The following is a 23,192-nucleotide window of genomic DNA, read 5'->3' on the forward strand; positions in this document are numbered from 1 at the left end:
CCCACAATGAATGTACATACATGCCATTAGATGGATCCTGACCCCCATATCCCTTTGAAAGGGGCGTAGTTGTAAATATTGTAAAATATTTACATTATCACACCTTTCGGGCCGAAATAGTAAGGGCCGGGGTGGTTCAGCATTTTGGAGGAAAATATTGTGTTTTTTGAATAGGCTAGTTTCCCCACATTGAATGTATATACATGCCATTAGATGGATCCTGACCCCCGTATCCCTTTGACAGGGGGGTAGGGCAAATATTGTAAAAATTTGAATTATCACAACATTCGGGCCGAAACTGAAAGGGCCGGGGTGGTTCAGCATTTTGGAAGAAAAAATTATATTTTTTAAATAGGCTAGTTTCCCCACAATGAATGTATATACATGCCATTAGATGAATCCTGAGCCCCATATCCCTTTGACAGGGGGGTAGGGGCAAATATTGAAAAATTTGAGTTACCACAACTTTCGGGCCGAAATTCTAAGGGCCGGGGTGGTTCAGCATTTTGGAGGAAAATATTATTTTTTTTTAATTGGCTAGTTTCCCCATAATGAATGTATATACATCCGATTAGATGGATCCTGAACCCTATATCCCTTTGACAGGGGGCTAGGGGCAAATATTGAAAAATTTGAGTTATCACAACTTTCGGGCCGAAATGGTAAGGGCCGGGGTGGTCCAGCATTTTGGAGGAAAATATTTTTTTTTTTGAATTGGCTAGTTTCCCCACAATGAATGTATATACATGCCATTAGATGGATTCTGACCCCCATATCCCTTTGAAAGGGAAGTAGTAGCAAATATTGAAATATTTGAGTTATCACAACTTTCGGGCCGAAATGGTAAGGGCCGGGGTGGTTCAGCATTTTGGAGGAAAATATTAATTCTTTTTAATTGGCTAGTTTCCCCATAATGAATATACATACATGCGATTAGATGGATCCTGAACCCTATATCCCTTTGAAAGGGGCATAGGGGCAAATATTGTAAAAATTTGAATTATCACAACTTTCGGGCCGAAATTGTAAGGGCCGGGGTGGTTCAGCATTTTGGAGGAAAAAATTATATTTTTTGAAAAGGCTAGTTTCCCCACAATGAATCTACATACATTGTACATGCCATTAGATGAATCCTGAGCCCCATATCCCTTTGACAGGGGGGTAGGGGCAAATATTGAAAAATTTGAGTTATCACAACTTTCGGGCCGAAATGGTAAGGGCCGGGTAGGTTCAGCATTTTGGAGGAAAAATAATTATTTTTTTAATTGGCTAGTTTCCCCACAATGAATGTATATACATGCCATTAGATGGATCCTGACCCCCACATCCCTTTGAAAGGGGCATAGGGGCAAATATTGTAAAAATTTGAATTATCACAACTTTCGGGCCGAAATTGTAAGGGCCGGGGTGGTTCAGCATTTTGGAGGAAAAAATTATATTTTTTGAAAAGGCTAGTTTCCCCACAATGAATGTACATACATGCCATTAGATGGATCCTGACCCCCATATCCCTTTGAAAGGGGCGTAGTTGTAAATATTGTAAAATATTTACATTATCACACCTTTCGGGCCGAAATAGTAAGGGCCGGGGTGGTTCAGCATTTTGGAGGAAAATATTGTGTTTTTTGAATAGGCTAGTTTCCCCACATTGAATGTATATACATGCCATTAGATGGATCCTGACCCCCGTATCCCTTTGACAGGGGGGTAGGGCAAATATTGTAAAAATTTGAATTATCACAACATTCGGGCCGAAACTGAAAGGGCCGGGGTGGTTCAGCATTTTGGAAGAAAAAATTATATTTTTTAAATAGGCTAGTTTCCCCACAAAGAATGTATATACATGCCATTAGATGAATCCTGAGCCCCATATCCCTTTGACAGGGGGGTAGGGGCAAATATTGAAAAATTTGAGTTACCACAACTTTCGGGCCGAAATTCTAAGGGCCGGGGTGGTTCAGCATTTTGGAGGAAAATATTATATTTTTTTAATTGGCTAGTTTCCCCATAATGAATGTATATACATCTGATTAGATGGATCCTGAACCCTATATCCCTTTGACAGGGGGCTAGGGGCAAATATTGAAAAATTTGAGTTATCACAACTTTCGGGCCGAAATGGTAAGGGCCGGGGTGGTCCAGCATTTTGGAGGAAAATATTTTTTTTTTTGAATTGGCTAGTTTCCCCACAATGAATGTATATACATGCCATTAGATGGATTCTGACCCCCATATCCCTTTGAAAGGGGAGTAGTAGCAAATATTGAAAAATTTGAGTTATCACAACTTTCGGGCCGAAATGGTAAGGGCCGGGGTGGTTCAGCATTTTGGAGGAAAATATTAATTCTTTTTAATTGGCTAGTTTCCCCATAATGAATATACATACATGCGATTAGATGGATCCTGAACCCTATATCCCTTTGAAAGGGGCATAGGGGCAAATATTGTAAAAATTTGAATTATCACAACTTTCGGGCCGAAATTGTAAGGGCCGGGGTGGTTCAGCATTTTGGAGGAAAAAATTATATTTTTTGAAAAGGCTAGTTTCCCCACAATGAATGTACATACATTGTACATGCCATTAGATGAATCCTGAGCCCCATATCCCTTTGACAGGGGGGTAGGGGCAAATATTGAAAAATTTGAGTTATCACAACTTTCGGGCCGAAATGGTAAGGGCCGGGTAGGTTCAGCATTTTGGAGGAAAATATAATTATTTTTTAATTGGCTAGTTTCCCCACAATGAATGTATATACATGCCATTAGATGGATCCTGACCCCCACATCCCTTTGAAAGGGGCATAGGGGCAAATATTGTAAAAATTTGAATTATCACAACTTTCGGGCCGAAATTGTAAGGGCCGGGGTGGTTCAGCATTTTGGAGGAAAAAATTATATTTTTTGAAACGGCTAGTTTCCCCACAATGAATGTACATACATGCCATTAGATGGATCCTGACCCCCATATCCCTTTGAAAGGGGCGTAGTTGTAAATATTGTAAAATATTTACATTATCACACCTTTCGGGCCGAAATAGTAAGGGCCGGGGTGGTTCAGCATTTTGGAGGAAAATATTATATTTTTTTAATTAGCTAGTTTCCCCATAATGAATGTATATACATGCCATTAGATGGATCCTGAGCCCCATATCCCTTTGACAGGGGCGTAGTAGCAAATATTGAAAAATTTGAGTTATCACAACTTTCGGGCCGAAATGGTAAGGGCCGGGGTGGTTCAGCATTTTGGAGGAAAATATTGTGTTTTTTGAATAGGCTAGTTTCCCCACATTGAATGTATATACATGCCATTAGATGGATCCTGACCCCCATATCCCTTTGACAGGGGGGTAGGGCAAATATTGTAAAAATTTGAATTATCACAACATTCGGGCCGAAATTGTAAGGGCCGGGGTGGTTCAGCATTTTGGAAGAAAAAATTATATTTTTTAAATAGGCTAGTTTCCCCACAATGAATGTATATACATGCCATTAGATGGATTCTGACCCCCATATCCCTTTGAAAGGGGAGTTATAGCAAATATTGAAAAATTTGAGTTATCACAACTTTCGGGCCGAAATGGTAAGGGCCGGGGTGGTTCAGCATTTTGGAAGAAAAAATTATATTTTTTAAATAGGCTAGTTTCCCCACAATGAATGTATATACATGCCATTAGATTGATTCTGACCCCCATATCCCTTTGAAAGGGGAGTTATAGCAAATATTGAAAAATTTGAGTTATCACAACTTTCGGGCCGAAATGGTAAGGGCCGGGGTGGTCCAGCATTTTGGAGGAAAATATTTTTTTTTTTTAATTGGCTAGTTTCCCCACAATGAATGTATATACATGCCATTAGATGGATTCTGACCCCCATATCCCTTTGAAAGGGGAGTAGTAGCAAATATTGAAAAATTTGAGTTATCACAACTTTCGGGCCGAAATGGTAAGGGCCGGGGTGGTTCAGCATTTTGGAGGAAAACATTAATTCTTTTTAATTGGCTAGTTTCCCCATAATGAATATACATACATGCGATTAGATGGATCCTGAACCCTATATCCCTTTGAAAGGGGCATAGGGGCAAATATTGTAAAAATTTGAATTATCACAACTTTCGGGCCGAAATTGTAAGGGCCGGGGTGGTTCAGCATTTTGGAGGAAAAAATTATATTTTTTGAAAAGGCTAGTTTCCCCACAATGAATGTACATACATTGTACATGCCATTAGATGAATCCTGAGCCCCATATCCCTTTGACAGGGGGGTAGGGGCAAATATTGAAAAATTTGAGTTATCACAACTTTCGGGCCGAAATGGTAAGGGCCGGGTAGGTTCAGCATTTTGGAGGAAAATATAATTTTTTTTAATTGGCTAGTTTCCCCACAATGAATGTATATACATGCCATTAGATGGATCCTGACCCCCACATCCCTTTGAAAGGGGCATAGGGGCAAATATTGTAAAAATTTGAATTATCACAACTTTCGTGCCGAAGTTGTAAGGGCCGGGGTGGTTCAGCATTTTGGAGGAAAATATAATTTTTTTTTAATTGGCTAGTTTCCCCACAATGAATGTATATACATGCCATTAGATGGATCCTGACCCCCACATCCCTTTGAAAGGGGCATAGGGGCAAATATTGTAAAAATTTGAATTATCACAACTTTCGGGCCGAAATTGTAAGGGCCGGGGTGGTTCAGCATTTTGGAGGAAAAAATTATATTTTTTGAAAAGGCTAGTTTCCCCACAATGAATGTACATACATGCCATTAGATGGATCCTGACCCCCATATCCCTTTGAATGGGGCGTAGTTGTAAATATTGTAAAATATTTACATTATCACACCTTTCGGGCCGAAATAGTAAGGGCCGGGGTGGTTCAGCATTTTGGAGGAAAATATTAATTTTTTTAATTGGCTAGTTTCCCCACAGTGAATGTACATACATGCCATTAGATGGATCCTGACCCCCATATCCCTTTGAAAGGGGCGTAGTGGCAAATATTGTAAAAATTTGAATTATCACAACATTCGGGCCGAAATTGTAAGGGCCGGGGTGGTTCAGCATTTTGGAAGAAAAAATTATATTTTTTAAATAGGCTAGTTTCCCCACAATGAATGTACATACATGCCATTAGATGGATCCTGACCCCCATATCCCTTTGAATGGGGCGTAGTGGTAAATATTGTAAAAATTTGAATTATCACACCTTTCGGGTCGAAATAGTAAGGGCCGGGGTGGTTCAGCATTTTGGAGGAAAATATTATATTTTTTTAATAGGCTAGTTTCCCAAAATGAATGTATATACATGCCATTTGATGGATCCTGACCCCCATATCCCTTTGACAGGGGCATAGTAGCAAATATTGAAAAATTTGAGTTATCACAACTTTCGGGCCGAAAGGGTAAGGGCCGGGATGGTTCAGCATTTTGGAGGAAAATATTATTTTTTTTAAATTGGCTAGTTTCCCCACAGTGAATGTACATACATGCCATTAGATGGATCCTGACCCCCATATCCCTTTGAAAGGGGCGTAGTGGCAAATATTGTAAAAATTTGAATTATCACAACATTCGGGCCGAAATTGTAAGGGCCGGGGTGGTTCAGCATTTTGGAAGAAAAAATTATATTTTTTAAATAGGCTAGTTTCCCCACAATGAATGTATATACATGCCATTAGATGAATCCTGAACCCTATATCCCTTTGAAAGGGGCATAGGGGCAAATATTGTAAAAATTTGAATTATCACAACTTTCGGGCCGAAATTGTAAGGGCCGGGGTGGTCCAGCATTTTGGAGGAAAATATTTTTTTTTTGAATTGGCTAGTTTCCCCACAATGAATGTATATACATGCCATTAGATGGATTCTGACCCCCATATCCCTTTGTAAGGGGAGTAGTAGCAAATATTTTAAAAATTTGAGTTATCACAACTTTCGGGCCGAAATGGTAAGGGCCGGGGTGGTTCAGCATTTTGGAGGAAAATATTGTGTTTTTTGAAGGGGCTAGTTTCCCCACAATGAATGTATATTCATGCCATTAGATGGATCCTGACCCCCATATCCCTTTGACAGGGGGGTAGGGGCAAATATTGTAAAAATTTGAATTATCACAACTTTCGGGCCGAAGTTGTAAGGATCTGGGTGGTTCAGCATTTTGGAGGAAAATATTAATTTTTTTTAATTGGCTAGTTTCCCCATAATGAATATACATACATGCGATTAGATGGATCCTGAACCCTATATTCCTTTGAAAGGGGCGTAGTAGCAAATATTGAAAAATTTGAGTTATCACAACTTTCGGGCCGAAATTGTAAGGGCCGGGGTGGTTCAGCATTTTGGAAGAAAAAATTATATTTTTTAAATAGGCTAGTTTCCCCACAATGAATGTATATACATGCCATTAGATGGATTCTGACCCCCATATCCCTTTGAAAGGGGAGTTATAGCAAATATTGAAAAATTTGAGTTATCACAACTTTCGGGCCGAAATGGTAAGGGCCGGGGTGGTTCAGCATTTTGGAGGAAAATATTGTGTTTTTTGAATAGGCTAGTTTCCCCACATTGAATGTATATACATGCCATTAGATGGATCCTGACCCCCATATCCCTTTGACAGGGGGTAAGGGGCAAATATTGTAAAAATTTGAATTATCACAACATTCGGGCCGAAATTGTAAGGGCCGGGGTGGTTCAGCATTTTGGAGGAAAATATTATTTTTTTTAAATTGGCTAGTTTCCCCACAGTGAATGTACATACATGCCATTAGATGGATCCTGACCCCCATATCCCTTTGAAAGGGGCGTAGTGGCAAATATTGTAAAAATTTGAATTATCACAACATTCGGGCCGAAATTGTAAGGGCCGGGGTGGTTCAGCATTTTGGAAGAAAAAATTATTTTTTAAATAGGCTAGTTTCCCCATAATGAATGTATATACATGCCATTAGATGAATCCTGAGCCCCATATCCCTTTGACAGGGGGGTAGGGGCAAATATTGTAAAAATTTAAGTTACCACAACTTTCGGGCCGAAATGGTAAGGGCCGGGGTGGTCCAGCATTTTGGAGGAAAATATTTTTTTTGTTGAATTGGCTAGTTTCCCCACAATGAATGTATATACATGCCATTAGATGGATCCTGACCCCCACATCCCTTTGAAAGGGGCGTAGTAGCAAATATTGAAAAGTTTGAGTTATCACAACTTTCAGGCCGAAATGGTAAGGGCCAGGGTGGTTCAGCATTTTGGAGGAAAATATTATTTTTTTTAAATTGGCTAGTTTCCCCACATTGAATGTATATTCATGCCATTAGATGGATCCTGACCCCCATATCCCTTTGAATGGGGCGTAGTGGTAAATATTGTAAAAATTTGAATTATCACACCTTTCGGGCCGAAATAGTAAGGGCCGGGGTGGTTCAGCATTTTGGAGGAAAATATTATATTTTTTTAATAGGCTAGTTTCCCCAAAATGAATGTATATACATGCCATTTGATGGATCCTGACCCCCATATCCCTTTGACAGAGGCATAGTAGCAAATATTGAAAAATTTGAGTTATCACAACTTTCGGGCCGAAAGGGTAAGGGCCGGGGTGGTTCAGCATTTTGGAGGAAAATATTATTTTTTTTAAATTGGCTAGTTTCCCCACATGAATGTACATACATGCCATTAGATGGATCCTGACCCCCATATCCCTTTGAAAGGGGCGTAGTGGCAAATATTGTAAAAATTTATATTATTACATTATTCGGGCCGAAATTGTAAGGGCCGGGGTGGTTCAGCATTTTGGAAGAAAAAATTACATTTTTTAAATAGGCTAGTTTCCCCACAATGAATGTATATACATGCCATTAGATGAATCCAGAAACCTATATCCCTTTGAAAGGGGCATAGGGGCAAATATTGTAAAAATTTGAATTATCACAACTTTCGGGCCGAAATTGTAAGGGCCGGGGTGGTCCAGCATTTTGGAGGAAAATATTGTGTTTTTTGAATAGGCTAGTTTCCCCACAATGAATGTATATTCATGCCATTAGATGGATCCTGACCCCCATATCCCTTTGAAAGGGGCGTAGTGGCAAATATTGTAAAAATTTGAATTATCACAACATTCGGGCCGAAATTGTAAGGGCCGGGGTGGTTCAGCATTTTGGAGGAAAATATTATTTTTTTTAAATTGGCTAGTTTCCCCACAGTGAATGTACATACATGCCATTAGATGGATCCTGACCCCCATATCCCTTTGAAAGGGGCGTAGTGGCAAATATTGTAAAAATTTGAATTATCACAACATTCGGGCCGAAATTGTAAGGGCCGGGGTGGTTCAGCATTTTGGAGGAAAATATTATTTTTTTTAAATTGGCTAGTTTCCCCACATTGAATGTATATTCATGCCATTAGATGGATCCTGACCCCCATATCCCTTTGACAGGGGGGTAGGGGCAAATATTGTAAAAATTTGAATTATCACAACTTTCGGGCCGAAATGGTAAGGGCCTGGGTGGTTCAGCATTTTGGAGGAAAATATTTTTTTTTTTAATTGGCTAGTTTCCCCACAATGAATGTACATACATGCGATTAGATGGATCCTGAACCCTATATTTCCTTTTGAAAGGGGCGTAGTGGCAAATATTGAAAAATTTGAGTTATCACAACTTTCGGGCCGAAATGGTAAGGGCCTGGGTGGTTCAGCATTTTGGAGGAAAATATTTTTTTTTTTTAATTGGCTAGTTTCCCCACAATGAATGTACATACATGCGATTAGATGGATCCAGAAACCTATATCCCTTTGAAAGGGGCATAGGGGCAAATATTGTAAAAATTTGAATTATCACAACTTTTCGGGCCGAAGTTGTAAGGGCCGGGGTGGTTCAGCATTTTGGAGGAAAATATTATTTTTTTTAAATTGGCTAGTTTCCCCATAATGAAAGTACGTACATGCGATAAGATGGATCCTGACCCCCACATCCCTTTGAAAGGGGCATAGTGGCAAATATTGAAAAATTTGAGTTATCACAACTTTCGGGCCGAAATTGTAAGGGCCTGGGTGGTTCAGCATTTTGGAGGAAAATATTAATTTTTTTTTATTGGCTAGTTTCCCCATAATGAATATACATACATGCGATTAGATGGATCCAGAACCCTATATTTCCTTTTGAAAGGGGCGTAGTGGCAAATATTGAAAAATTTGAGTTATCACAACTTTCGGGCCGAAATGGTAAGGGCCGGGGTGGTTCAGCATTTTGGAGGAAAATATTATTTTTTTTTAATTGGCTAGTTTCCCCACAATTAATGTACATACATGCCATTAGATGGATCCTGACCCCCATATCCCTTTGAAAGGGGCATAGGGGCAAATATTGTAAAAATTTGAATTATCACAACTTTCGGGCCGAAGTTGTAAGGGCCGGGGTGGTTCAGCATTTTGGAGGAAAATATTAATTTTTTTTAATTGGCTAGTTTCCCCATAATGAATATACATACATGCGATTAGATGGATCCTGAACCCGATATCCCTTTAAAAGGGGCGTAGTGGCAAATATTGTAAAAATTTGAATTATCACAACTTTCGGGCCGAAATTCTAAGGGCCGGGATGGTTCAGCATTTTGGAGGAAAATATTATTTTTTTTAAATTGGCTAGTTTCCCCACAATGAATGTATATACATCCGATTAGATGGATCCTGAACCCTATATCCCTTTGATAGGGGGCTAGGGGCAAATATTGAAAAATTTGAGTTATCACAACTTTCGGGCCGAAATGGTAAGGGCCGGGGTGGTCCACCACTTTGGAGGAAAATATTTTTTTTTTTGAATTGGCTAGTTTCCCCACAATGAATGTATATACATGCCATTAGATGGATTCTGACCCCCATATCCCTTTGAAAGGGGAGTAGTAGCAAATATTGAAAAATTTGAGTTATCACAACTTTCGGGCCGAAATGGTAAGGGCCGGGGTGGTTCAGCATTTTGGAGGAAAATGTTGTGTTTTTTTAATAGGCTAGTTTCCCCACATTGAATGTATATACATGCCATTAGATGGATCCTGACCCCCGTATCCCTTTGACAGGGGGGTAGGGCAAATATTGTAAAAATTTGAATTATCACAACATTCGGGCCGAAATTGTAAGGGCCGGGGTGGTTCAGCATTTTGGAAGAAAAAATTATTTTTTTAAATAGGCTAGTTTCCCCACAATGAATGTATATACATGCCATTAGATGGATTCTGACCCCCATATCCCTTTGAAAGGGGAGTTATAGCAAATATTGAAAAATTTGAGTTATCACAACTTTCGGGCCGAAATGGTAAGGGCCGGGGTGGTTCAGCATTTTGGAGGAAAATATTGTGTTTTTTGAATAGGCTAGTTTCCCCACATTGAATGTATATTCATGCCATTAGATGGATCCTGACCCCCATATCCCTTTGACAGGGGGTAAGGGGCAAATATTGTAAAAATTTGAATTATCACAACTTTTCGTGCCGAAGTTGTAAGGGCCAGGGTGGTTCAGCATTTTGGAGGAAAATATAATTTTTTTTTAATTGGCTAGTTTCCCCACAATGAATGTATATACATGCCATTAGATGGATTCTGACCCCCATATCCCTTTGTAAGGGGAGTAGTAGCAAATATTGTAAAAATTTGAGTTATCACAACTTTCGGGCCGAAATGGTAAGGGCCGGGGTGGTTCAGTATTTTGGAGGAAAATATGTGTTTTTTGAATAGGCTAGTTTCCCCACAATGAATGTATATTCATGCCATTAGATGGATCCTGACCCCCATATCCCTTTGACAGGGGGGTAGGGGCAAATATTGTAAAAATGTGAATTATCACATTTTTTCGGGCCGAAGTTGTAAGGGCCGGGGTGGTTCAGCATTTTGGAGGAAAATATTTTTTTTTTTAAATTGGCTAGTTTCCCCATAATGAAAGTATGTACATGCGATAAGATGGATCCTGACCCCCACATCCCTTTGAAAGGGGCATAGTGGCAAATATTGTAAAAATTTGAGTTATCACAACTTTCGGGCCGAAATTGTAAGGGCCTGGGTGGTTCAGCATTTTGGAGGAAAATATTTTTTTTTTTTAATTGGCTAGTTTCCCCATAATGAATATACATACATGCGATTAGATGGATCCAGAACCCTATATTTCCTTTTGAAAGGGGCGTAGTGGCAAATATTGTAAAAATGTGAATTATCACAACTTTCGGGCCGAAGTTGTAAGGGCCGGGGTGGTTCAGCATTTTGGAGGAAAATATTTTTTTTTAATTGGCTAGTTTCCCCACAATGAATGTACATACTTGCGATTAGATGGATCCAGAACCCTATATCCCTTTGAAAGGGGCATAGTGGCAAATATTGTAAAAATTTGAATTATCACAACTTTTCGGGCCGAAGTTGTAAGGGCCTGGGTGGTTCAGCATTTTGGAGGAAAATATTTTTTTTTTTTAATTGGCTAGTTTCCCCATAATGAATATACATACATGCGATTAGATGGATCCAGAACCCTATATTTCCTTTTGAAAGGGGCGTAGTGGCAAATATTGAAAAATTTGAGTTATCACAACTTTCGGGCCGAAATGGTAAGGGCCGGGGTGGTTCAGCATTTTGGAGGAAAATATTATTTTTTTTTAATTGGCTAGTTTCCCCACAATGAATGTACATACTTGCGATTAGATGGATCCAGAACCCTATATCCCTTTGAAAGGGGCATAGGGGCAAATATTGTAAAAATTTGAATTATCACAACTTTTCGGGCCGAAGTTGTAAGGGCCGGGGGGGTTCAGCATTTTGGAGGAAAATATTATTTTTTTAAAATTGGCTAGTTTCCCCATAATGAAAGTACGTACATGCGATAAGATGGATCCTGACCCCCACATCCCTTTGAAAGGGGCATAGTGGCAAATATTGAAAAATTTGAGTTATCACAACTTTCGGGCCGAAATTGTAAGGGCCTGGGTGGTTCAGCATTTTGGAGGAAAATATTAATTTTTTTTTATTGGCTAGTTTCCCCATAATGAATATACATACATGCGATTAGATGGATCCAGAACCCTATATCCTTTTGAAAGGGGCGTAGTGGCAAATATTGTAAAAATTTGAATTATTACATTATTCGGGCCGAAATTGTAAGGGCCGGGGTGGTTCAGCATTTTGGAAGAAAAAATTACATTTTTTAAATAGGCTAGTTTCCCCACAATGAATGTATATACATGCCATTAGATGAATCCAGAACCCTATATCCCTTTGAAAGGGGCATAGGGGCAAATATTGTAAAAATTTGAATTATCACAACTTTCGGGCCGAAATTGTAAGGGCCGGGGTGGTCCAGCATTTTGGAGGAAAATATTGTGTTTTTTGAATAGGCTAGTTTCCCCACAATGAATGTATATTCATGCCATTAGATGGAGCCTGACCCCCATATCCCTTTGAAAGGGGCGTAGTGGCAAATATTGTAAAAATTTGAGTTATCACAACATTCGGGCTGAAATTGTAAGGGCCGGGGTGGTTCAGCATTTTGGAGGAAAATATTATTTTTTTTAAATTGGCTAGTTTCCCCACAGTGAATGTACATACATGCCATTAGATGGAGCCTGACCCCCATATCCCTTTGAAAGGGGCGTAGTGGCAAATATTGTAAAAATTTGAATTATCACAACATTCGGGCTGAAATTGTAAGGGCCGGGGTGGTTCAGCATTTTGGAGGAAAATATATTTTTTTTAAATTGGCTAGTTTCCCCACATTGAATGTATATTCATGCCATAAGATGGATCCTGACCCCCATATCCCTTTGACAGGGGGGTAGGGGCAAATATTGTAAAAATTTGAATTATCACAACTTTTCGGGCCGAAGTTGTAAGGGCCGGGGTGGTTCAGCATTTTGGAGGAAAATATTTTTTTTTTTAAATTGGCTAGTTTCCCCATAATGAAAGTACGTACATGCGATAGATGGATCCTGACCCCCACATCCCTTTGAAAGGGGCATAGTGGCAAATATTGAAAAATTTGAGTTATCACAACTTTCGGGCCGAAATTGTAAGGGCCTGGGTGGTTCAGCATTTTGGAGGAAAATATTAATTTTTTTTAATTGGCTAGTTTCCCCATAATGAATATACATACATGCGATTAGATGGATCCAGAACCCTATATTTCCTTTTGAAAGGGGCGTAGTGGCAAATATTGAAAAATTTGAGTTATCACAACTTTCGGGCCGAAATGGTAAGGGCCGGGGTGGTTCAGCATTTTGGAGGAAAATATTATTTTTTTTTAATTGGCTAGTTTCCCCACAATGAATGTACATACTTGCGATTAGATGGATCCAGAACCCTATATCCCTTTGAAAGGGGCATAGGGGCAAATATTGTAAAAATTTGAATTATCACAACTTTTCGGGCCGAAGTTGTAAGGGCCGGGGGGGTTCAGCATTTTGGAGGAAAATATTATTTTTTTAAAATTGGCTAGTTTCCCCATAATGAAAGTACGTACATGCGATAAGATGGATCCTGACCCCCACATCCCTTTGAAAGGGGCATAGTGGCAAATATTGAAAAATTTGAGTTATCACAACTTTCGGGCCGAAATTGTAAGGGCCTGGGTGGTTCAGCATTTTGGAGGAAAATATTAATTTTTTTTTATTGGCTAGTTTCCCCATAATGAATATACATACATGCGATTAGATGGATCCAGAACCCTATATCCTTTTGAAAGGGGCGTAGTGGCAAATATTGTAAAAATTTGAATTATTACATTATTCGGGCCGAAATTGTAAGGGCCGGGGTGGTTCAGCATTTTGGAAGAAAAAATTACATTTTTTAAATAGGCTAGTTTCCCCACAATGAATGTATATACATGCCATTAGATGAATCCAGAACCCTATATCCCTTTGAAAGGGGCATAGGGGCAAATATTGTAAAAATTTGAATTATCACAACTTTCGGGCCGAAATTGTAAGGGCCGGGGTGGTCCAGCATTTTGGAGGAAAATATTGTGTTTTTTGAATAGGCTAGTTTCCCCACAATGAATGTATATTCATGCCATTAGATGGAGCCTGACCCCCATATCCCTTTGAAAGGGGCGTAGTGGCAAATATTGTAAAAATTTGAATTATCACAACATTCGGGCTGAAATTGTAAGGGCCGGGGTGGTTCAGCATTTTGGAGGAAAATATTATTTTTTTTAAATTGGCTAGTTTCCCCACAGTGAATGTACATACATGCCATTAGATGGAGCCTGACCCCCATATCCCTTTGAAAGGGGCGTAGTGGCAAATATTGTAAAAATTTGAATTATCACAACATTCGGGCTGAAATTGTAAGGGCCGGGGTGGTTCAGCATTTTGGAGGAAAATATATTTTTTTTTAAATTGGCTAGTTTCCCCACATTGAATGTATATTCATGCCATAAGATGGATCCTGACCCCCATATCCCTTTGACAGGGGGGTAGGGGCAAATATTGTAAAAATTTGAATTATCACAACTTTTCGGGCCGAAGTTGTAAGGGCCGGGGTGGTTCAGCATTTTGGAGGAAAATATTTTTTTTTTTAAATTGGCTAGTTTCCCCATAATGAAAGTACGTACATGCGATAAGATGGATCCTGACCCCCACATCCCTTTGAAAGGGGCATAGTGGCAAATATTGAAAAATTTGAGTTATCACAACTTTCGGGCCGAAATTGTAAGGGCCTGGGTGGTTCAGCATTTTGGAGGAAAATATTAATTTTTTTAATTGGCTAGTTTCCCCATAATGAATATACATACATGCGATTAGATGGATCCAGAACCCTATATTTCCTTTTGAAAGGGGCGTAGTGGCAAATATTGAAAAATTTGAGTTATCACAACTTTCGGGCCGAAATGGTAAGGGCCGGGGTGGTTCAGCATTTTGGAGGAAAATATTTTTTTTTTTTAATTGGCTAGTTTCCCCACAATGAATGTACATACATGCCATTAGATGGATCCTGACCCCCATATCCCTTTGAAAGGGGCATAGGGGCAAATATTGTAAAAATTTGAATTATCACAACTTTTCGGGCCGAAGTTGTAAGGGCCGGGGTGGTTCAGCATTTTGGAGGAAAATATTATTTTTTTTAAATTGGCTAGTTTCCCCATAATGAAAGTACGTACATGCGATAAGATGGATCCTGACCCCCACATCCCTTTGAAAGGGGCATAGTGGCAAATATTGAAAAATTTGAGTTATCACAACTTTCGGGCCGAAATGGTAAGGGCCGGGGTGGTTCAGCATTTTGGAGGAAAATATTATTTTTTTTAAATTGGCTAGTTTCCCCACATTGAATGTATATTCATGCCATTAGATGGATCCTGACCCCCATATCCCTTTGACAGGGGGGTAGGGGCAAATATTGTAAAAATTTGAATTATCACAACTTTCGGGCCGAAGTTGTAAGGGCCGGGGTGGTTCAGCATTTTGGAGGAAAATATTAATTTTTTTTAATTGGCTAGTTTCCCCATAATGAATATACATACATGCGATTAGATGGATCCTGAACCCTATATCCTTCTGAAAGGGGCATAGGGGCAAATATTGTAAAAATTTGAATTATCACAACTTTCGGGCCGAAATGGTAAGGGACGGGGTTGTTCAGCATTTTTGAGGAAAAAATTATATTTTTTGAAAAGGCTAGTTTCCCCACAATGAATGTACATACATGCCATTAGATGGATCCTGACCCCCATATCCCTTTGAATGGGGCGTACTGGTAAATATTGTAAAAATTTGAATTATCACACCTTTCGGGCCGAAATAGTAAGGGCCGGGGTGGTTCAGCATTTTGGAGGAAAATATTATATTTTTTTAATAGGCTAGTTTCCCCAAAATGAATGTATATACATGCCATTAGATGAATCCTGAGCCCCATATCCCTTTGACAGGGGGGTAGGGGCAAATATTGTAAAAATTTGAGTTACCACAACTTTCGGGCCGAAATGGTAAGGGCCGGGGTGGTCCAGCATTTTGGAGGAAAATATTTTTTTTTGTTGAATTGGCTAGTTTACCCACAATGAATGTATATACATGCCATTAGATGGATCCTGACCCCCACATCCCTTTAAAAGGGGCGTAGTAGCAAATATTGAAAAATTTGAGTTATCACAACTTTCAGGCCGAAATGGTAAGGGCCGGGGTGGTTCAGCATTTTGGAGGAAAATATTATTTTTTTTAATTGGCTAGTTTCCCCACATTGAAATTATATTCATGCCATTAGATGGATCCTGACCCCCATATCCCTTTGACAGGGGGGTAGGGGCAAATATTGTAAAAATTTGAATTATCACAACTTTCGGGCCGAAGTTGTAAGGGCCGGGGTGGTTCAGCATTTTGGAGGAAAATATTAATTTTTTTTAATTGGCTAGTTTCCCCATAATGAATATACATACATGCGATTAGATGGATCCTGAACCCGATATCCCTTTAAAAGGGGCGTAGTGGCAAATATTGTAAAAATTTGAATTATCACAACTTTCGGGCCGAAATTCTAAGGGCCGGGATGGTTCAGCATTTTGGAGGAAAATATTATTTTTTTTAAATTGGCTAGTTTCCCCACAATGAATGTATATACATCCGATTAGATGGATCCTGAACCCTATATCCCTTTGATAGGGGGCTAGGGGCAAATATTGAAAAATTTGAGTTATCACAACTTTCGGGCCGAAATGGTAAGGGCCGGGGTGGTCCAGCACTTTGGAGGAAAATATTTTTTTTTTTGAATTGGCTAGTTTCCCCACAATGAATGTATATACATGCCATTAGATGGATTCTGACCCCCATATCCCTTTGAAAGGGGAGTAGTAGCAAATATTGAAAAATTTGAGTTATCACAACTTTCGGGCCGAAATGGTAAGGGCCGGGGTGGTTCAGCATTTTGGAGGAAAATGTTGTGTTTTTTTAATAGGCTAGTTTCCCCACATTGAATGTATATACATGCCATTAGATGGATCCTGACCCCCGTATCCCTTTGACAGGGGGGTAGGGCAAATATTGTAAAAATTTGAATTATCACAACATTCGGGCCGAAATTGTAAGGGCCGGGGTGGTTCAGCATTTTGGAAGAAAAAATTATATTTTTTAAATAGGCTAGTTTCCCCACAATGAATGTATATACATGCCATTAGATGGATTCTGACCCCCATATCCCTTTGAAAGGGGAGTTATAGCAAATATTGAAGAATTTGAGTTATCACAACTTTCGGGCCGAAATGGTAAGGGCCGGGGTGGTTCAGCATTTTGGAGGAAAATATTGTGTTTTTTGAATAGGCTAGTTTCCTCACATTGAATGTATATTCATGCCATTAGATGGATCCTGACCCCCATATCCCTTTGACAGGGGGTAAGGGGCAAATATTGTAAAAATTTGAATTATCACAACTTTTCGTGCCGAAGTTGTAAGGGCCAGGGTGGTTCAGCATTTTGGAGGAAAATATAATTTTTTTTTAATTGGCTAGTTTCCCCACAATGAATGTATATACATGCCATTAGATGGATTCTGACCCCCATATCCCTTTGTAAGGGGAGTAGTAGCAAATATTGTAAAAATTTGAGTTATCACAACTTTCGGGCCGAAATGGTAAGGGCCGGGGTGGTTCAGTATTTTGGAGGAAAATATGTGTTTTTTGAATAGGCTAGTTTCCCCACAATGAATGTATATTCATGCCATTAGATGGATCCTGACCCCCATATCCCTTTGACAGGGGGGTAGGGGCAAATATTGTAAAAATGTGAATTATCACATTTTTTCGGGCCGAAGTTGTAAGGGCCGGGGTGGTTCAGCATTTTGGAGGAAAATATTTTTTTTTTTAAATTGGCTAGTTTCCCCATAATGAAAGTATGTACATGCGATAAGATGGATCCTGACCCCCACATCCCTTTGAAAGGGGCATAGTGGCAAATATTGTAAAAATTTGAGTTATCACAACTTTCGGGCCGAAATTGTAAGGGCCTGGGTGGTTCAGCATTTTGGAGGAAAATATTTTTTTTTTTTAATTGGCTAGTTTCCCCATAATGAATATACATACATGCGATTAGATGGATCCAGAACCCTATATTTCCTTTTGAAAGGGGCGTAGTGGCAAATATTGTAAAAATGTGAATTATCACAACTTTCGGGCCGAAGTTGTAAGGGCCGGGGTGGTTCAGCATTTTGGAGGAAAATATTTTTTTTTAATTGGCTAGTTTCCCCACAATGAATGTACATACTTGCGATTAGATGGATCCAGAACCCTATATCCCTTTGAAAGGGGCATAGTGGCAAATATTGTAAAAATTTGAATTATCACAACTTTTCGGGCCGAAGTTGTAAGGGCCTGGGTGGTTCAGCATTTTGGAGGAAAATATTTTTTTTTTTTAATTGGCTAGTTTCCCCATAATGAATATATATACATGCGATTAGATGGATCCAGAACCCTATATTTCCTTTTGAAAGGGGCGTAGTGGCAAATATTGAAAAATTTGAGTTATCACAACTTTCGGGCCGAAATGGTAAGGGCCGGGGTGGTTCAGCATTTTGGAGGAAAATATTATTTTTTTTTAATTGGCTAGTTTCCCCACAATGAATGTACATACTTGCGATTAGATGGATCCAGAACCCTATATCCCTTTGAAAGGGGCATAGGGGCAAATATTGTAAAAATTTGAATTATCACAACTTTTCGGGCCGAAGTTGTAAGGGCCGGGGGGGTTCAGCATTTTGGAGGAAAATATTATTTTTTTAAAATTGGCTAGTTTCCCCATAATGAAAGTACGTACATGCGATAAGATGGATCCTGACCCCCACATCCCTTTGAAAGGGGCATAGTGGCAAATATTGAAAAATTTGAGTTATCACAACTTTCGGGCTGAAATTGTAAGGGCCTGGGTGGTTCAGCATTTTGGAGGAAAATATTAATTTTTTTTTATTGGCTAGTTTCCCCATAATGAATATACATACATGCGATTAGATGGATCCAGAACCCTATATCCTTTTGAAAGGGGCGTAGTGGCAAATATTGTAAAAATTTGAATTATTACATTATTCGGGCCGAAATTGTAAGGGCCGGGGTGGTTCAGCATTTTGGAAGAAAAAATTACATTTTTTAAATAGGCTAGTTTCCCCACAATGAATGTATATACATGCCATTAGATGAATCCAGAACCCTATATCCCTTTGAAAGGGGCATAGGGGCAAATATTGTAAAACTTTGAATTATCACAACTTTCGGGCCGAAATTGTAAGGGCCGGGGTGGTCCAGCATTTTGGAGGAAAATATTGTGTTTTTTGAATAGGCTAGTTTCCCCACAATGAATGTATATTCATGCCATTAGATGGAGCCTGACCCCCATATCCCTTTGAAAGGGGCGTAGTGGCAAATATTGTAAAAATTTGAATTATCACAACATTCGGGCTGAAATTGTAAGGGCCGGGGTGGTTCAGCATTTTGGAGGAAAATATTATTTTTTTTAAATTGGCTAGTTTCCCCACAGTGAATGTACATACATGCCATTAGATGGAGCCTGACCCCCATATCCCTTTGAAAGGGGCGTAGTGGCAAATATTGTAAAAATTTGAATTATCACAACATTCGGGCTGAAATTGTAAGGGCCGGGGTGGTTCAGCATTTTGGAGGAAAATATTTTTTTTTTTAAATTGGCTAGTTTCCCCACATTGAATGTATATTCATGCCATAAGATGGATCCTGACCCCCATATCCCTTTGACAGGGGGGTAGGGGCAAATATTGTAAAAATTTGAATTATCACAACTTTTCGGGCCGAAGTTGTAAGGGCCGGGGTGGTTCAGCATTTTGGAGGAAAATATTTTTTTTTTTAAATTGGCTAGTTTCCCCATAATGAAAGTACGTACATGCGATAAGATGGATCCTGACCCCCACATCCCTTTGAAAGGGGCATAGTGGCAAATATTGAAAAATTTGAGTTATCACAACTTTCGGGCCGAAATTGTAAGGGCCTGGGTGGTTCAGCATTTTGGAGGAAAATATTAATTTTTTTTAATTGGCTAGTTTCCCCATAATGAATATACATACATGCGATTAGATGGATCCAGAACCCTATATTTCCTTTTGAAAGGGGCGTAGTGGCAAATATTGAAAAATTTGAGTTATCACAACTTTCGGGCCGAAATGGTAAGGGCCGGGGTGGTTCAGCATTTTGGAGGAAAATATTATTTTTTTTTAATTGGCTAGTTTCCCCACAATTAATGTACATACATGCCATTAGATGGATCCTGACCCCCATATCCCTTTGAAAGGGGCATAGGGGCAAATATTGTAAAAATTTGAATTATCACAACTTTTCGGGCCGAAGTTGTAAGGGCCGGGGTGGTTCAGCATTTTGGAGGAAAATATTATTTTTTTTAAATTGGCTAGTTTCCCCATAATGAAAGTACGTACATGCGATAAGATGGATCCTGACCCCCACATCCCTTTGAAAGGGGCATAGTGGCAAATATTGAAAAATTTGAGTTATCACAACTTTCGGGCCGAAATGGTAAGGGCCGGGGTGGTTCAGCATTTTGGAGGAAAATATTATTTTTTTTAAATTGGCTAGTTTCCCCACATTGAATGTATATTCATGCCATTAGATGGATCCTGACCCCCATATCCCTTTGACAGGGGGGTAGGGGCAAAAATTGTAAAAATTTGAATTATCACAACTTTCGGGCCGAAGTTGTAAGGGCCGGGGTGGTTCAGCATTTTGGAGGAAAATATTAATTTTTTTTAATTGGCTAGTTTCCCCATAATGAATATACATACATGCGATTAGATGGATCCTGAACCCGATATCCCTTTAAAAGGGGCGTAGTGGCAAATATTGTAAAAATTTGAATTATCACAACTTTCGGGCCGAAATTCTAAGGGCCGGGATGGTTCAGCATTTTGGAGGAAAATATTATTTTTTTTAAATTGGCTAGTTTCCCCACAATGAATGTATATACATCCGATTAGATGGATCCTGAACCCTATATCCCTTTGATAGGGGGCTAGGGGCAAATATTGAAAAATTTGAGTTATCACAACTTTCGGGCCGAAATGGTAAGGGCCGGGGTGGTCCAGCACTTTGGAGGAAAATATTTTTTTTTTTGAATTGGCTAGTTTCCCCACAATGAATGTATATACATGCCATTAGATGGATTCTGACCCCCATATCCCTTTGAAAGGGGAGTAGTAGCAAATATTGAAAAATTTGAGTTATCACAACTTTCGGGCCGAAATGGTAAGGGCCGGGGTGGTTCAGCATTTTGGAGGAAAATATTGTGTTTTTTGAATAGGCTAGTTTCCCCACATTGAATGTATATTCATGCCATTAGATGGATCCTGACCCCCATATCCCTTTGACAGGGGGGTAGGGGCAAATATTGTAAAAATTTGAATTATCACAACTTTTCGGGCCGAAGTTGTAAGGGCCGGGGTGGTTCAGCATTTTGGAGGAAAATATTAATTTGTTTTAATTGGCTAGTTTCCCCATAATGAATATACATACATGCGATTAGATGGATCCTGAACCCTATATCCCTTTGAAAGGGGCATAGGGGCAAATATTGTAAAAATTTGAATTATCACAACTTTCGGGCCGAAATTCTAAGGACCGGGCTGGTTCAGCATTTTGGAGGAAAATATTATATTTTTTGAATAGGCTAGTTTCCCCATAATGAAAGTACATACATGCGATAAGATGGATCCTGACCCCCACATCCCTTTGAAAGGGGCGTAGTGGCAAATATTGAAAAATTTGAGTTATCACAACTTTCGGGCCGAAATGGTAAGGGCCGGGGTGGTTCAGCATTTTGGAGGAAAATATTATTTTTATGCCTCCGCCACCGAAGGTGGTGCCGGAGGCATCATGTTTTCGGGTTGTCCGTCCGTACGTCCGTCCCATTTGACCGTTATCACAATATCTCAAGAACCATTTAAGATTTAAACTTAAGACTCGGGAAAAGTGTTTAACACCATAGGAAGACGATCTGATTAGATTTTGGAGTACGTAGGTCAAAGGTCACAGGTCACAGAGGTCAACTTATGAAATTCCTTGTATTGAGTTTGTTAGCGTAATATCTCAAGAACCATTTGAGATTTAAACTTCAAACTTAAGGATAGTATGTATCACCATAGGAAGACGATCTGATTAGATTTTGGAGCACGTATGTCAAAGGTCAAGGGTCACAGAGGTCAACTTATGAAATTCCATACATTGAGATTGTTATCATGATATCTCAAGAACCACTGGAGATTTAAACTTCAAACTTAGTGATAGTGTGTATCACTATAGGAAAACAATCTGATTACATTTTGGAGCACGTAGGTCAAAGGTCAAGGGTCATAGAGGTCAACTTTTAAATTCCATACATTGAGATTGTTATCATGATATCTCAAGAACCACTGGAGATGTAAAAACTTCAAACTTAAGGATAGTATGTATCACCATAGGAAGACGATCTGATTAGATTTTGGAGCACGTAGGTCAAAGGTCAAGGGTCACGGAGGTCAACTTATGAAATCCCATACATTGAGATTGTTATCAAAATATCTCAAGAACCACTCAAGATTTAAACTTCAAACTTAATGATAGTGTGTATCACCATAGGAAGACAATCTGATTAGATTTTGGAGCACGTAGGTCAAAGGTCAAGGGTCACAGAGGTCAACTCATGAAATTCCATACATTGAGATCGTTATCGCGATATCTCAAGAACCACTCTAGAATTTTCACTTCAAACTTAATGATAGTATGTATCACCATATCATAATATCTCAAGAACCACTGGAGATTTAAACTTCAAACTTAATGATAGTGTGTATCACCATAGGAAGACATTTTGATTAGATTTTGGAGCATGTAGGTCAAAGGTCAAGGGTCACAGAGGTCAACTTATGAAATTCCATACATTGAGATTGTTATCATGATATCTCAAGAACCACTGGAGATTTAAACTCCAAACTTGTTTAAATTGCTCTATGGCGGAGGCATCATTTTCAACTGCGCGCAGTCAAAATTCCATCTAGTTTTTTTATGAAGTTATGATTTAGTTATCTTTAAGTTTTCTGATTTGTTTAGAACTTATCCCTTTCCTTAACTTTAAATTTTGAGTCTTTAATAAATTTTAACCTTCTTTTTTTTTTCCTCTTCTGAAATCTACAAAAAAAATTGAAAGCACGACGAGATGTACATGTACATTGAATGAATGCTT

The sequence above is a fragment of the Strongylocentrotus purpuratus genome, unplaced genomic scaffold (assembly GCF_000002235.5).
Source record: "Strongylocentrotus purpuratus isolate Spur 01 unplaced genomic scaffold, Spur_5.0 spur5_scaffold_21, whole genome shotgun sequence".
Taxonomy (NCBI): Eukaryota; Metazoa; Echinodermata; class Echinoidea; order Camarodonta; family Strongylocentrotidae; genus Strongylocentrotus; species Strongylocentrotus purpuratus.